A 17442-nucleotide genomic window follows, 5' to 3' on the forward strand; every position below is an offset into this window, starting at 1 on the left:
CCTAGCTGCCTATTTCAAATATAAAGGGAAGTATGATGGGCTGTATTTAGGGCATATTATTGGTAATTGATATGTACACAAAATATTTGTTATTCTTTAATCTTCCCTTACAAACAAAAGGATAAACCCTTCTTATCCCCATAACGTAGTGGTTCACTGTATACTAGTTATTCTGAATTTGAGTGTTTATAAGTGTAAGATTGGCTCTCCTTTGTTTGCTTTCCCATCTCAAGAAATCAAACATTCCTGATTTATACATAGTAACTGTCCCTGCCTTCCCTTGTTATAACACCTAGCAGGTAGCAATGGAAGATGTTCTCTGTTCAGTCTCACTGGCTCTATTCACAGTGGAAGTTGAAGGGTTTGCACTCTAGGCAATAATTCTCCCTCTGTGCTTTCTTTTACACAATGACCTAGAAAAATGGAGAGTTGAATGTTGCTTAACTTGTTTGAATGGGATGTGAATGTAGAAGCCACAGCTTTAGGATTCTGAACCTGCAAGTGAGGTCAGACCTCAGCTGTCATCAAATCCTAGTTTTGAAGCCAATGGAAGTAGCCTAGAATTTTTTGTGTGTTTTCTCTTCTTGTTGGCCACAGAGCATAAGCAGATAACTTATGGCTGTGAACGCTCCCTAGAGACCTGGTGGCAGAGGTATATACCTGAATCATATGAGAAAAAAAGTCTAGTCTCCCCAGCCAACAAAAGATGGCCTCACTTTTCAATGGCGCCTTATTCAACCTTTAGATAAGGCACCTACATTCAATTTTGCTTAAGGTGGGTAATTTCAGAGCAGCCAAAGCAGGAGTGAAGTTAACTTGATGAATCTTAAAACAACACTCTATGAGAAACCCATATTCGTGCTCACAGTGGGGTAACAGAAGTTCGATTTGCCTGAGATGGATGTAATCAGAAAGAGAAGGACTAATCAAGAAAGAAGAATGGGAGACTTCCCTGGTGGTGCAGTGGTTAAGAATCCGCCTGCCAATGCAGGGGACATGGGTTTGATCCCTGGTCCGGGAAGATCCCACATGCCGCGGAGCAACTAAGCCCGTGCGCCACAACTACTGAGCCTGCGTGCCACAATTACTGAAGCCTGAGCGCCTAGAGCCCATGTTCTGCAACAAGAGAAGCCACCGCAATGAGAAGCCTGCGCACCACAACAAATAGTTCCCGCTTGCCACAACTAGAGAAGGCCCGCACGCAACAACGAAGACCCAACGCAGCAAAAAAAAAAAAAAAAAGAAGAATGGGATGAGTCATGGGATACTTTTGGAATGTGAAACAGAAATAGTTTACCTCTGTAGTTTTTTGTTCCCTGGGGAGTTTGAAGATGCAGAATATAATTCTCCCAACCTCCGCTCACTAACCTGTTGCTACCCCTCATGTTAGTTTCTGAAATAGTCTTGGTGGGGATAGGAGACCAGGGCATAATATGGTCTGCTACTGTCTTTCCCCAGGCTCAGAGAAAGACATCTTATATATGTGTCAGAAGAGATCGAGTATTGGGTGGTGATATTTCCATAGGAACCTAGGTCTGCAAAGGGGCTTGTGTAGCTCCCTTAAATTATAGGTAGACTAGGTATTAGCAGTTTGCCTGCTCAAGAAATTCCACTAGAAAGAGTCTAGTCCCTAATAGGATTGCTGATCCATCTAGGCCGCTATACTTCTGTGAATCCCAGACCACACCTTAGTCGTGATTCCTCCTCCAATTCCTTCATTCTTCCAACTCCCACACCTGGTGTCCATCAAAAACCTGTCTTCCTGCTTCCAAGTGATTGCAGAGTGCCACTTGATTCTTTAGAGGAGGGAAGCAGGCAGATGGGAATGTGTGTTGCTCCAAGTTCATCTCCCACATTCTCTCTACCATGTGGATAGAGTGTAAAAGCATGAGTCCTAACCACATTTAAAAACCTTTTTTATTGGAGTATAGTTGAGTTACAATGTTGTGTTAGTTGCAGGTGTACAGCAAAGTGATTCAGTTATACATATATTCATTTTTTATATTATTTTTTATATAGGTTATCTAAGAATATTGAGTAGAGTTCCCTATACAGTAGGTCCTTGTTGTTATCTATCTTATATAGAGTAGTGTGTGTATGTTCATCCCAAGCTCCTGATTTATCCCTGCCCCCCCACCATATTTCCTCTTTGGTAACTGTAAGTTTTTTTTTTTGAATTTTATTTATTTTTTTAAATACAGCAGGTTCTTATTAGTTATCTATTTTATACATATTAGTGTATATATGTCAATCCCAATCTCCAAATTCACCTCACCACCCCCCCGCCCCGCTTTCCCCGCCTTGGTGTCCATACGTTTGTTCTCTACATCTGTGTCTCTATTTCTGCCTTGCAAACTGGTTCATCTGTACCATTTCTCTAGATTCCACATATATGCATTAATATACAATATGTTTTTCTCTTTCTGACTTACTTCACTCTGTAAGACAGTCTCTAGGTCCATCCATGTCTCTACAAATGACCCAGTTTCATTGTGGCTGAGTAGTATTCCATTGTATATATGTACCACATCTTCTTTATCCATTCATCTGTCGATGGGCCTTTGGGTTGCTTCCATGACCTGGCTATTGTAAATAGTGCTGCAATGAACATTGGGGTGCATGTGTCTTTTTGAATTATGGTTTTCTCTGGGTATATGCCCAGTAGTGGGATTGCTGGGTCATATGGTAATACAAGTTTGTTTTCGACATCTGTAACTGCTTCTGTTTTGTGAATAATTTCATTTGTATCATTTTTAAAAATCAGATTCCACGTATGAGTGATATCCTATGATATTTGGCTTTCTCTGCCTGACTTACTTCACTTAGTATGATAATCTCCAGGTCCATCCATGTTGCTGCAAATGACATTATTTCGTTCTTTTTTATGGCTGAGTAATATTCCATGGTATATACGTACCACATCACCTTTATCCATTCCTCTGTCGATAGACATTTAGGTTGCTTCTATGTATTGGCTATTGTAAACAGTGCTACAATGAACACTGGGGTGCATGTATCTTTTCGAACCATGTTTTTCTCCGGATATATGCCCAGGAGTGGGATTGCTGGATCGTATGGTAGCTCTATTTTTAGTTTTTTAAGGAATCTCCGTACTGTTCTCCATAGCGGCTGTACCAATTTACATTCCCACCAACAGTGTAGGAGGGTTCCCTTTTCTCCACACCCTCTCCAGCACTTATTGTTTGTAGGCGTTTTGATGATGGCCATTCTGACTGATGTGACGTGATATCTCATTGTAGTTTTGATGTGCTTTTTGACCATTTGTATGACTTCTTCGGAAAAATGTCTATTTAGATTTTCTGCCCATTTTTTGACTGGGTTGTTTTTTGTTTTTGTTTTTTTTTGACATAGAGCTGCATGAGCTGTTTGCATATTTTGGAGATTAATCCCTTGTTGGTTGCTTCGTTTGCAAATATATGCTCCTATGCTGTGGGTTGTCTTTTTATTTTGTTTATGGTTTCCTCTGCTGTGCAGAAGTCAACCACATTTTAAGCAAATATGTTTTCTATATTCCACTGTATACTTTTACTTGCAATACAAAATATGATAGTGATTTATATTACCTTCCAGTAATTGGTAGGAATCACATACTCTTATTAAACTATTCTCAGCAATTTATACTCTATCATAACTTCAGTTTATCACAGTACCTACCTGCAGTGCTACCTGATACTCTCCTCTCTGAAAAGAATTTCCTTCTCTTGTGCTGACTTTGCTCTTTTCTGTATAAACTCCCTTTTATAGAGTTTCACAGTTTGTTGGAATAATGCTGTCCTTCTCCCTTCCTTTCCCAGCTGGGTTCAGGGGCTTGGGGGGATGTTGAGTTCTATGCTCCTCCATTTCTAGTGGATTCTTTCCTGCTTCCTTTACTCTTCTTCTCTCCTCTCCTGCTCTCATCACCAGTGTCTCCAGTCTGCTTTTTCCTCTCTTTCCTCCTTTGCCAGTCTTATAGCGCCCTCCAAGAAATGTGATTAGCAGGAAGAAGGTTTCTGTACACTGGTATCAATTTCTTCTTTGACTGAATTTTTAGCTTTTGTGTAGTCTCTGAGATTTCTGGTACAGCAACATTCATAGAGGAGAGCTGGACACTAGGGAAAGGAGAGGGGAAGGCAGGCAAAGAAAGAGAGGAGGGAAGGAGAGGGGCCCTGGGAGGACCCCAAACAAGCTAACATGGAGCATTTGGGAGTAAACCCTAAAAAGAGGCACACTTTTGCAATATTTTTCCAGTTACAAATTACTTTTTACATTTGTTACCTGATTTATCTGGGGCATAGGTATGCTTCACATTGTGCAGATGATGAAATGGGGCTATAACTTAAGAATAATATAAACTATGATGCAGCTTGTAATAGGAGAGTTGGGGTTTGAGGCTTCTGACTTCAGCTCTATTTCTCTGTCTACCATTCCATAGTTCTAGGAAAGGTAAGGGGGGTGAACTCAGGGAGAATTCAAGTCACCTTACCAAAGGTTATGCTCTTCACAAATTCAAAAAAACCAAAAAGTCAAGACTTAAACCCTAGATTACCATGATTAGTTTTTTTTGGGGTAACAAGATAATTCAAAAATTAGGTGTGTTTGTTATAGCAACAAGGAGTGGATTACCTTCCAAATTGGAAATATCCCTTAACAGTCAATAGAAGAATGAGTAAAAGTGTGGAAGAGTAAATCTGCTTAAAGATAAATATAAGATCAACTTTAAAAAATTACTGAGGCATTGACACAGCATGAGACCTAATTTCCAAGTGGGCAGAAAGCTCTCTTTCTGAAACAGCTTTACTTCAGTCCCATGTAGATGTAGAAAGATAGACATGGAGACCATTCAGGGTCCCTTCCAGCAAGGTAGGGATGATGGACATATTCGTGGGCCTTTTTCACTTTTCATGATTTCAGAATCTTAACAAGATTCTATTATTCTCCATCCTTTCTGTGCCTTTGTGAACCACTTGTTCTACCTTAAAGCACCTCTGGAATATCCAGGGTAAACATTCTTAGCAAGGAACTTATTGAGTGTAAGGTCTCTAGAAAACAGACTGCTGTGTCATTGCCTTTGGAAAGCAATCATTTTAAGATAGTTTTCAGGTAGGTGAAAGACCAGTGCAACAAACTGATAAAAGCCCTCTGTCATCTGATCTTCTGCAGCCATTCTGATGAGAAGTGTGTTCCTGTTAGGAATCTGAGCAGAAGCTCTGGCCAGGAGGCCTCTATTTTGCTAGAATCCTACCCCAATTTAAGGGTCAGATTGCAGCTCTCCCAAAAAACTGCTCTGTGCTAGGCTGTATTACTTAGAAAATTCCAATAAAGCACCAGAATGTCTGAGATAAAAGAGCTCTTTGTAAATTAAGGAGAAAAATAAAGGACATCAGCATAATACTATCTCTAAGCTAAATCTGGATAATGTTAAAGTACTTCCAAATAACACCATTTAACTCCTTCTTTGCCAGAAATACAAGAATCTGCACTGGGAAAAATGTCTCTCAGCAAAGCAACACCTCTTGAGCTTACTATTTAAACTATGGAAAGGAGAAGGAAAAAGTGGGAAAGGGTAAAGTGGGAAGATGTCAAGGAAATGTCCCACTCTTAAAACACCTAACAAAAGGAAAAAGATTTTAATGCCAAGATTTGCTTAAAGAATTTCCTCAAGCCCACTAGGGACCTAGAATCCATTGACCCTGACCTCTTTCATCCCCCCTCCTCCCATTGTGTCCTTACTTCCCTCCTTATCCAACTTCCATTGACAGCCCTTTCACACACCCCCAATTTCTTTGCCCCTCTCTCCTTTCACAGCACTTGTCTGGCAAACTCTTAACTCTAATTAATACCAGCTCTGCCTACTTCACACTTAAAAGTGTTGGGGAGACACACACAACCATGCTAACTGGACTCAATTTAAATTTGTGGTCATGGACATCACGTGCCCCCCGCCCCATTCTGCCTGCCTATTCCATCGCATCTCCCACTCCCTTAGACGCCTAGTTCACACCTGCCCACTTTTACTGTGCTCGTCACCTTGCTTACTATTTCCTTATATGCAAAAGTAGAGGAAACTTCCATGTAATCCCATTATCCTAATTCCTCCACAACTCATATCTGTTAGACCTTTGGAAGATGGTGCTCAGCATCAAATTCATGCTCTTAGTTGTCATTTACTTAAAGGCAGTTACTGGAGGTTAAAATAATCAGAAAGCATCAAGATAGCACTGTCCTGGGCACACTCTCTGGCAGCAGTGTCCCTTTGCCTTGTACTGCTGTGTCTCTTCTGTTTGAAGTTTCAATAAATGAATGCAAGCCTATGTAAACTAGGGACCGAGCATATACCCCTTGCCTACATTTCTGCTGAACTGCAGGTCACATGTCTCCCTGGGCCAGCCCTGGGAGGATCTAGGAGTACAGACTACTTTTGTAGTGAACCCTGTCCAACTGCCACACAGAGCCCTGCCTAAGGTTTTCAGGTGCATGTCGCAGGGGTAGGGTGGGACCATTCAGGCCAGCACCTGTATAGTGCTGCCCTGCTTTCTGCCATGTCCCGTGATGTATGCCAGATGAAGAGACCATGGTAGGACTTGGAAAACAATCTTGGGTATTTTCAAAATAGCTACTATTTGTCGAGTATCTGTTATGTGCCAGGAGCCTTACACATATTAGCTCACTTAATTCACACAACCACATTCCAAGGTAAGTTTCATTGTCCTCACTTTCTAGATGTAAACACCCTGCCATCCCCAGGGCCTTAGTTTCAGATTTCTGGATAGCACCTTCTCCTACAAGAATACATGTTTCCCCAGGCACAAGCAACAGGGCTGCCCTGACCCATTTGGATTCATATGAAAATAAAAGCAGCACTGTCTCCACCTCAAAAGTGACAGAGCAGGCAGAGAGACGGCATAGGTTTGGAAGCTAAAAGCAATTGTGTTACCAATGAGAATACCTAGCCAGGTTCTCCACTGAGAGCATCGGTGTTTAGGTTTCCTCAAAGTGCTTTCCACCACCCAGGGAGTTACGAGTTTTACATTTTGTAAAGGGCTTAGTTGGGTCATTTCACCAGGACAAAGGGTGACAACAATGAGTAGTCAAGTTTTTACCTCTTTCTAAACTGAAAAACTCTCTAGCTTTGAAGGAATAGCTTTTCTAGATTCTTTCAATCAACTGCCAACCCTCCCTCACTTAAAAAAATCTTGTAAGTTCTGGGCATCCTGCTGAAACAACCCCATTTAAAAGATTAGAAAACTGAGATCTAGAGAGGCTAGATATCCTGCTCAAGATCAGGCAAGATGTGCCCAAATTTTAGATATAAATTCCATGTGTTTTCCATTGTAGAACACTGTAAAATTAAATACTATAAACTCACAAAGAACTTGAGAGATACTCCTTAATAAGGTCCCAAGGTTGAACATGCCCCTATGTATTTTTTTCTGTGGAAGAGAAACTAGCCCCAATCTCTACATGACTATAACTGGAAAAATAAATATTGATTCCATTTCTTCCTGTAATTCTAAATTCTAGATCATAGGAATTTAAAGTTGTAAGCAAATTTTAGACATTAAAATCCATCATAAATTTCAAGTATAAGGGAAAACCCAGAATAGCCTTATTTAAAACAAAAAAAGCACCTTTACATAAAATGCTTTTTCACATACACATTATTGATAAATGAACCTATTGAGACAAAAATATTAGAATAAGCTATCTCTGAGGCCACAATACAGGTCTGGTCCTTTTTATGTTAATGGTAAAATTACAGGCTTAAAATATATACGTTAGGGGCTTCCCTGGTGGCGCAGTGGTTGAAAGTCTGCCTGCCGATGCAGGGGACACGGGTTCGTGCCCCGGTCCGGGAAGATTCCGCATGCCGCGGAGCGGCTGGGCCCGTGAGCCATGGCCGCTGAGCCTCTGCGTCCGGAGCCTGTGCTCCACAATGGGAGAGGCCACAACAGTGAGAGGCCGCGTACCAAAAAATATATATATATATATATGTTAGGATGAAGGTGAAAAAAGTTATTTTACGAAGACCATCAAAGTACAATGAAAGTTTTGGCTTTCATACAAGGTTTGAATTTGTTTTGTAGATTCTTCTTTGTAATTAGATTTAGGGTTTAGATTATCTCACATGACTCTCTTATAAAAACAGAGGTTTTAGCCAAGCACTGACATGCAAAATGAAAACAAAAAATGGTTTCCTTCAAGGACTAGCCTAGCTATAGTTTTAGTTGTAAGTTCAGTAATGCATCTACACATACATGGTAATTAAATCTAGCTTCTAACAAACTTAAAGTTAAATTTTAATGACCTTTTATAGCTGGGCAGTAAATTATATGTAAATGAGTCATGGATATAGACCTTAGTTTATAGAAAATGTCAAAAAACAGTACTGATTGATACACCACAAAGAAAAGAGGCTGTTGGAGATCTGCGTTCTAAATCTAACTCTGCCACCATAGGTCTTTCATCAAATCATTTAGCTTCTCTGGGCCTCAGTTTACTCATTGGTAAAACATGAGGGTTACATTTGGTTAATTGTAACTAATGTGTGTATAGTGTATAGTATAGTATAAAGCTCTTTTCTGTGCATGGTCTATCTTAATTCTTTTAACTCTATGAAGTAAGAAGGACAGATACTGTTACCCTCATCATACAGATGAAGAAGCTGAGGCTCATAAAGGCTAAAATATAAGACCAAAGTCATGCAGTTTGTAAATGGTAGAGCTAGGATTCAGATGCAGCCCTCCAGACACAATTCTGTATAGGAAGACACCATGCCTACCACCTCTAAATGTCCGATATAATAAAGTCGTGTTTAGTCATCACTCAAATATAACCAGACTTTTAAAGTACCTTAAACACCATTCAGCAAGCACAACATGTTCTCTAGCCTGCAGGACTGAATGCTTTTATGATCCACTGTAGGAGGATCCAATTAGGTGCTAAGTTAATAGCCAACTTTATAGCCAAGCTAATAGAAAAGCCACATTACACTGGCTCCTTCTTGTCAGACCAGCCACTTTTAAGACTTTGTGCTGATTTATGTCCCCTGATATTTATTGGAATCTCTAGGTTACTGTAAAATAAAAATGCTCCCTATTTCTCTGTTACTAAAATGTGTTAAGTCACAATTGTAGCCAGAACACTTGTAAGTAAAGAATGTAGAGTATTCAACCAGTTTAAGAAATAATGCTAGTTATGTCTCCAAACTCTTTCCTCAGATGTTTGACCCCAAGCATTTGGTAAATCCTAATAAGCCATTTCAGCTTGGTTTCCTCTTCAAGTCAAGCCAAATATTACATGTGCATGGCATGCTTTTGTATTTTTCAAAGGGCTTTCATGTTCATTATTTTGTTCTAGCCTGATATAACACTAATGTGTAGGTTGAAGCTGTTCTCTGTGGTCTCCCAAAACAGCTATTTATTTAGTCTCTGATTTTTCTGTCTGCTTTTAACCCACTGGGGCATTGCAAACGTTAAAGAATGAATAGAACAGGAGGGTCACAGAACTTTTATGAAGATAATAGAATGAAGAACAGGAGCGTGCGCTAAGTCCACCTTAAGTTAGCAGTGCTTGAGACTAAGGAAGCAACAATAATAAAATAGAGCAACAAATGTTTCAAAAGTTATGAATCAATCTAAAAAATATAACCTAGGTTCAGTCATCAAATTTGTAATTCGAAAGCATAAGAGAAAGTTGTAGGAATTGACAAAAATACCTTTGTAGCAGAAATGCCCATAGCACTTAAAGATTCAGAAGGAGGCCAAAATAAATTAATGCTAATTTTTCGAAAGATAAAATAAGAAATAACTGAACACAGCTTTACCAAAACCCATGAATATTCAAAGTAAGAGAAGAGAATGGAGAGTGAGGTTAACTGTTAGATGTCATGGTTTAATCAATAGTCCTTTTTATAATAAAGTTTTAAAGATTATTTGAAAGTGTTAGTTTTTCTTTTTATAAAGAAGAAAACATGCTGGTATGTACTTAGGAAAGAATATCTGGAGGCATATACATCCCTTTATTAGCAGCAATTGGCAAGAAGAGAATATTTATTTGTATGGATCTTGATCTGATCTGACACAGAAGTTTCCAAATGTTCTCGAAATATGTATGAGTGTGTTCTCTTTCATAAGACAGTAAGCTCAGTCTCCTTTAAAAATTCCAGCTGGAGAGCTACTGATCTGCCTGTAAACTTACTGTCCCTTGAGACATTTTAAGTCAGTGTGTTTCAATCATGGGCCTATCAAAATTTGGCTTCATGCCTCTCATAAATTGGTTGAGGGAGAAGGAAGAGAGGAGAGAATAAAGAACCAGAAGTCACAAGATGGAGGATAAAATATTGTTGTTGTATTTCAACTTATCCAGGAACAGAGTGGGCAGCATTCTAAGTCTATTGCCAGTGATAGCATATTTCAGAATGCTCAGGGCCTTCTAACCATTTTATATATGCAAATTCTCCTAGAAAAATGCTAATTTGGTTGACTGCCACTTTGGGACCATCCTGGCTCTGGGGCTGGAGTTGTTTTCATCTGTTCCCTCTGGATGCAGTTAAATGGCCACCTATTGACTGAGTTGGGAATTGCAGCTTCCCTACAGCCCCGGAAGCTTTTCAATTGAGCCGCTGAAGGAGAGAAATTAGCTTGGCAAACCTCTCCCTAACAGAGACCTCCTTAATGACCCACTTCGCAAGTCTTTTTCCTTGTCCAGAAGAATTTCTCACAGAGCCTTCAAGTCTCACATTTCCTAACAGGGTTACCAAAGGGATAAACTGAAATTATTGATATATAAACTGAAACACATAAAAGTAGTTTAAAAAATTACTGTTGTTTTGTTTGTCAAACCCTTGGAATAGGTCACCAAAGAGCCTTGTGAAATGCAAGACTGTCACAAAATCAGGAATGTCAAGCTAGGCAAGATTTAAGGAATCAATAGTCTGAACCCTTTATTTCAAGAATGAGGAAACTGAGGCTCAGAGAGGTAAAGAGGAGGAACTTCACAGGGCTGTTATACTTTCATTCATTTATTACCAGATATTGTTCACCGAATTTCTACTTGGAGCTAGGTGCTGGGGAAGCAAAGATGCATAAGGTCCAAAGAGCACTCTGTCTAGATGGGAACCAGACTTGAAAGCAAGAAAAAAGAGTGTGGGAATGCAGTGGTGGAGCTGTGCAAAGGACCTGCTCATGCCAGATCCACTGGGGACCCTGGGTCCCATATAAGTCAACACACTTTAAAAAGCACACAGAATAAAAAAAAACCAAACATGGTATATCTGTACAATGGAATGTTATTTTGCTTTAAAAAGGAAGGAAATTCTGACACATGCTATAACATGGATGAATCTTGAGGACATTATACTAAGTGAAATAAACCAATCATAAAAGAACAAATACTATATGATTCCACTTACATGAGGTACCTAAAGAAGGCATATTCAAAGAGACAGAAAGTAGAATCGTGGTTGCCAGGGGCTAGAGGAGGGGCAGGTGGGGAGTTATTGTTTAATAAACACAGAGTTTCAGTTTGGGGAGATGAAAAAGTTCTGGAGACAGATGGTGGTGACAGCTGCACAATCTTGTGAATATACTTAATTCCACTGAACTGTACACTTAATTGTTTCGATGGTAAATTTTATATTATACATATTTTACCACAATATTTTAAGAAGTACACAGAAAGGAATGAATGAGAATGAACTAACTATAGCTCCACACAATATGACATGAAACTCTCACAATGTTGAGCAAATGAAGGCAGGCACAAAAGGATGCAGATTGTGTGCTTCCCTCTATATAATCCATGTATTAAAAGTCAGGGTGTGGGTCACCTCTGGGGGAGGCACAGATGAGATAGCATGGGCTTCTAGGGTTCTGGTAATGCTTCTGTTGCTTGATCAAGGAGTGACTCTGTAAAAATTTCACTGTGTATATATAATCTGTGCACTTTTCTGTACATATATTAAGCTTCAGGTTTTTGTTGTTGATATATGGGACATAGACGAACTGAAAAGGAATCAGTAGGAGAGTGAAGGGATTTTAAACTCTCATAGGAGGAAAGGCTGAATATTTTCAGGATGGTCAAAGTAGTCTGTAGTATTCAAATACCTGAAGGAGTGGCATGTAGAAGAGGAAGACGACTTTGCTATACCGAGGGGTAGAACTTGGAGGTGAAGGTGGGTGGGAGGTAGAGGAAGACAAATTCAGCTCATTATAAAGTATGCTTCAGGGACTTCCCTTGTGGCACAGTGGATAAGACTCTACGCTCCCAATGCAGGGGGCCTGGGTTTGATCCCTGGTCAGGGAACTAGGTCCCACATGCATGCTGCAACTAAGAGATCGCATGCCACAACTAAGGAGCCAGCAAGCCGCAACTAAGGAGGCTGCAAGCCACAACTAAGACCTGGTCCAACCAAATAAATAAATAAAATATTAAAAAAATAAAGTATGCTTCCGTTATAGGGTTAGAATGGGATCTCTTAGAAGATCATACAGTCAAGTGGAATGAGCACTGACTTCCAGGCCAACTGCAACGGGTACAAACCCTGGCTTTGCCACTTGGACTAAGTCACCCTATCAAGTCTCAGTTTCATATTTGTAAAATGGGGCTAGTGCTAACTACCTTGCTGGGTTATTTTCAGGATTAGTGACAATATATACAAATGCCTAACTCAGGCCTTGGCCCATAGGAGGTGCTCAATAAATGACAGAAGTTATTTTCAGTAGAACATTAAATAGAAGGTGGATAAAACCTCTGTAAGGTATTAGACTATGTATTCAAGCACTGATCCCTTTCAACCCCAAGAATCTATGACTCTTTGCATCTTTCTTTGTAACTTTCCCAAGATCACACAGTTACTGATTGGCAGGGCCTTATGTCCCTGAGATCAGTTCACTCTGGTAGCTGCCTCAGGTAAGAGGGTTACCAAGCAACCCCTTACCCAGTGGGAAGTAGATAACCATAATCTGCATTAGGCCCTGAGGGATAGGGCCCTGTTCCTTTAAATTCTGAGTGCGCTCTGGAAAAGTTCAAAGAGGGGAAAACCTGGGAAGGTTGTTCAAGTGGTGGGCTGTGAACACACAGGTTACAGCTTGAGGAAACCATGGATCTCTGGGGCAGGGGAGGGGGGAAAAGGGAGAAGGGAAGGAGAGATGGAGGGGAATTGTATTTAAAAAGTGAATTAAAGACAAAATTTGAAGACAAGCTTAGCCTGACTCGCCATTTTTTAGGGTCCAGTTATTACTGGCCAAATTTATAAAGCATAAATAAGAGATGTTACTTTGAAAACCAGTTTCTTCATTTGTAGGAAAAGCAATAGATTCATTCCACAAAGGCAAGAAAAACCTGTGTTAGTTTAGCACTTTGGGCTAAGTTTTCCCAAAGCCTCTTTCTTATCCTGATTCCAGGCTTACTAACCTTTACATTTCCAAAGGAAATGACTTGCTGGAGTGGGGCTTCTCAGTTTTACTCAAGGCTACCTTCCTGACCTCTGTTGAATATTTCTGCCTTGGATTTATGCCCTGGAAACAAGGTGACTCCTTGTGACAAGAGACCTGAGGAAACAAACACCTAGAAACAGTCTCCCTTTGTCTTAGGCATTATACATTCTAGTCAGACTGACCCTTTGAACTTGTTTATTCTCTATTGGTTCTCAAATGTTATGTCTTGGTCTATACGACTTTCATATTGGATGAAAAATAAATGGTATGAATTTAGCTTGCTATAGCTTTGGCCCAGGCCAAAGGAAAGAAATACCATCAGCTTCCTTTTGCAAGTAGCAACTTATTTTAGCATTTTCCCTCCTCAGACTAAAGCCCTTGGTAAAAACCAACATTACAGCCCAAGCCTACACAAAAACCTCAGATTTTAGTCATATGTCTCACAAGGATATTACATCATTTCTTAGTTTACCAAACAAACATTTCCTGAAACACAGAGATCCACTGCAAGCTTTTGCCTGAAGGATTTTGGGGTGATCTGTAACTAGATCTCCTTACTTGGCTATCCCATCACAGGTTTTTTCTTTCAGCTTGGTCAGTGGGCCTGTCCTTTTCACAGGCAGAGGACAAAGCAGTTAGCTGTCTTATTTTTTGGATCCCAAGAAGCCCCTTGTTGACATTGTTAGGGTCCTGCAGGAAACCATGGCATACTCAAAATGAGTAATTTGAGGAGAGTATAGTAAAAGGACTATTTACAAAGGTAAACAGAGTTTGGGGGAAAACAACAAAGGACTGGACAGTATCGCAGGGTTAATAGCTGTGAGAGAGAAAAAAAGAGTAGTTAGTTACAGCAGTGGTTGTCAAACTGTGTACGAATTACTTGCAGGGCTTGTTAAACATAGATTGCTGGGCCTCCCCCTGGAGTTTCTGCCTCAGTAGGTTTGGCGTAGGACTGGAGTATTTGTATTTTTCACAAATTCGCAGGTGATGGCAATGTTGCTGGTCTGGGGAGAAAACTGTGTGGAGAAGGCAGTTTGATTCTAGCTGTGCCCTCCAGAGAGAGATGCAGCCAACCGGAGGAGAAGCAGCAGGGAGGAGACCAGGGGAGTCTAATCCAAGCAGCTGAATAGCCCCCTCTCCAGTCTCTTCTGTTGCTCCTCATTGATGAAACTCAGCCAGCAGCCAAAAGACAAGGGAACCCATTGATGCAATTCAGAAAGTTCAGCCTCTAGGATACAGATGAGAATGGAGAGTGGATGTGGAAGATCAAATGGAAAATACCAGCACTTCCACCCCAAAATATCTTCAAGTACCTTGTCCTCACTATGTTTTTCATGCTGCCTTATATTTCTAACATGCTTTCCAGTGTACATGAACATTCACATACACGACATAATGTATTTCTCAAAGTACCCCTACAGGGTAGGTGGGAATGATATTTATGCTCATTACAAATGTGGAAACTGAGGCTCAGAATAGTAAAGGCTGCACATTTGATAAGAGCTGGGACTTCAACACAAGTTTTCTGGGTCCCAATTCATGACTCTTGCCACCACTTCACACCTCAGACATGAGGGGATTGCAGTGACGTCAGTCTCCCCTCTTCTGGCTCCTGAGAAGCTGTCTCTGCCTCCTCACTGTCCCATGTGCAAGTCCCTCATGCTGCATCCTCTTCTGGAAGAGGTGGCTCCCTTCCCGACTGAGGAGCTCAGCTCTTGCTCAAGGGCATATGGTGAATTTAGTCTCCTGCTTAAGTCATTTCTTTGGGTTATTCGCTGGTTTTTAAACTCTTCAGTGGCAGGGCTCCTTAAAGTCTTAATATGGGGGCTTTGAAGAGGCCAATAAACTGCAGCTCTTACCCCCTCTGCGTTCAGAACCTTATGAAAAACAGACATGGAGATAGAAGCGTTATCTTTGATAGGGTAAGGTCACAGTGCCAGAGCCCCACAGGTCAGGGCTTACAACCAGACTTCCTGACACTTGCCCCCTAGACCTCCTGGGGAGGCAGGGATGGATGCATGTGTGCGGGGGCTCAGGGCTGGAGGCACCTGTCTGGCAGGCAGGCTAGTCCCAGGAGAAGACGAAGCAGGGGCCGAGTGTGCTCAGTTCCTTCCCTAGTGGCCCAGTCAGCTGAGTCCCTCCTGCCCTAGGGCGAACCGCGAGGGAACTATCAGGAAGGCAAATGTCTTTCACAATTTTGAAGGAGTGGAGATTCTATTTTATGGACCTGGGAGAGGGAGAGAATGACTTCCCTCCACAATAATGCCCTTTGAGGAATATCTTGCTCTTAGCAGTAGGAACAATTGATGTAATTAATTCTCTCGTATGATCTAGGTACTGTATTTTTAAAGATTTGACTCTCATTAGTTTATTAGTATAGCCTCAGGCCTCTTTAGGTGATTAATACCACTTCAGGTGATAGTATATTATCACCTCTTTGGAATGCTACTTTTGTTTCCTTCACCTTGTTTCATTTCTGATCTCTTGATCATTTTTTACAGTGCTTTGGATTAGAGCCTCCTTGAAGATTGAAAAAGTTCCCATGGTTTCCTTCTGAGAAGATCCTGCTTATTGAATCTACAGTCTATCTCTTCTTCTTGTTCAGGATCTGGTAGACTATTGCGAAAAGTCCTTACAAGGGTTTCCTGGGAACTGGATTTTTAAAACAAGTTATCTGTGGGAAAATACTCTCCAAGTACGAAGGGGCTCTGTTTTTGCCTCTACTTATTTCTCAAGCTCCTTGGGGAAAAGAAAGTACTACAGGTCAAATCTTTTTACAAGTAAGCTCCATTGGACTGTCCAAATACATGGTATGGATTAGAATTTTGTTTCATTGACTGTGGCTTGAATTAGGTTACGCATAAGCTGTGCTGTGGAGGACTCTTGGTTAAATAAAGATTTTCATTGCAAATTTATTTGTTTTAGAGGAATTTACCTGGTAAACACAGATCTCTTCCAGCTAATGTTTTCACCAGGCTGATTCAGACTGGGGAACAGGAGTGGGAAAACACTGTGGGCACAGTCTGCTGGCTAGCAGTCAAGGCAGAGGAAAGAAAACATAGGCAAAGGTCTGTGTGAAATATGAATCTGAGTCACAGAGGGAGAGGAAGAAAATAGTATGTGTCATTCTGAAAAAGCTCCTCTAAGGGCAGTTTCTTTTGGCTATAACAGTTGCCTCTCTCCTGGAGACAGTCACAGGGCCTCAGCTGGCTCTTCCTGCCCCATTTTCAGATTTAAAAGGAAGCCACCTTCAGGCAAATTCCCCCTTCCTCCCAAGAAAGAAAATAAAAGGAAATTGAGAGTACTGGTCTCTGAAGAACCTGGGTGGGGTTTTGAATGAACCTAAGAGACTGCCCTCCCTCAGCTGAGAATGTCTGCAGTCACAACTGGGACTTGCTCTTCTGGTGCCCCCTTGGGCATGAAGGTGTTCTCTAAAGTTGCCTAAATCCCGACTATTGCAGTCACCAGAACTCTACCCATCACGTCTCCTTTTCTAGGCCTTGCCTCTCAGTGTGGAGCGTTTCCTGACTAACTTTTGGCCGTTCCCAAGGCTGCTCTCTTGAACTTTTTCTCTGGCCACTCCCTATAGGCCGTCCTCAATATATTCATTTTTCTAACAAATTCTTTCTTTCCATTTGACATGCATCTCTGGTCACTAAGTCCCAGAAAGATCCTGCAGCAAACTGTGAATCAATAATAAATGAGCATTTCTAAAATTCATTTAAATACTTTACACTTTCATTGGGATATAACTTACATACCATAAAATTTACCCATTATTCACTTACAATAGTGTACAGTCAATGATTTTTAGTAAATTTATAGTGCTGTGCAACCACTGTTACAACCTAGATTTAGAACATTTCCAAAACCCCATAAAGTTCCCTCATGAGTATTTGCAGTCAATTTCACCTCCAGTTTCAGGCAACTGCTGATCTGATTTCTGTCTCTACAGATTTGCCTTTTCTGATCCTATCCTATAAATGGAATCATACAATATATAGTG

Source organism: Stenella coeruleoalba (assembly GCF_951394435.1).
Source record: "Stenella coeruleoalba genome assembly, chromosome: 2".
In the NCBI taxonomy this organism is placed as follows: domain Eukaryota; kingdom Metazoa; phylum Chordata; class Mammalia; order Artiodactyla; family Delphinidae; genus Stenella; species Stenella coeruleoalba.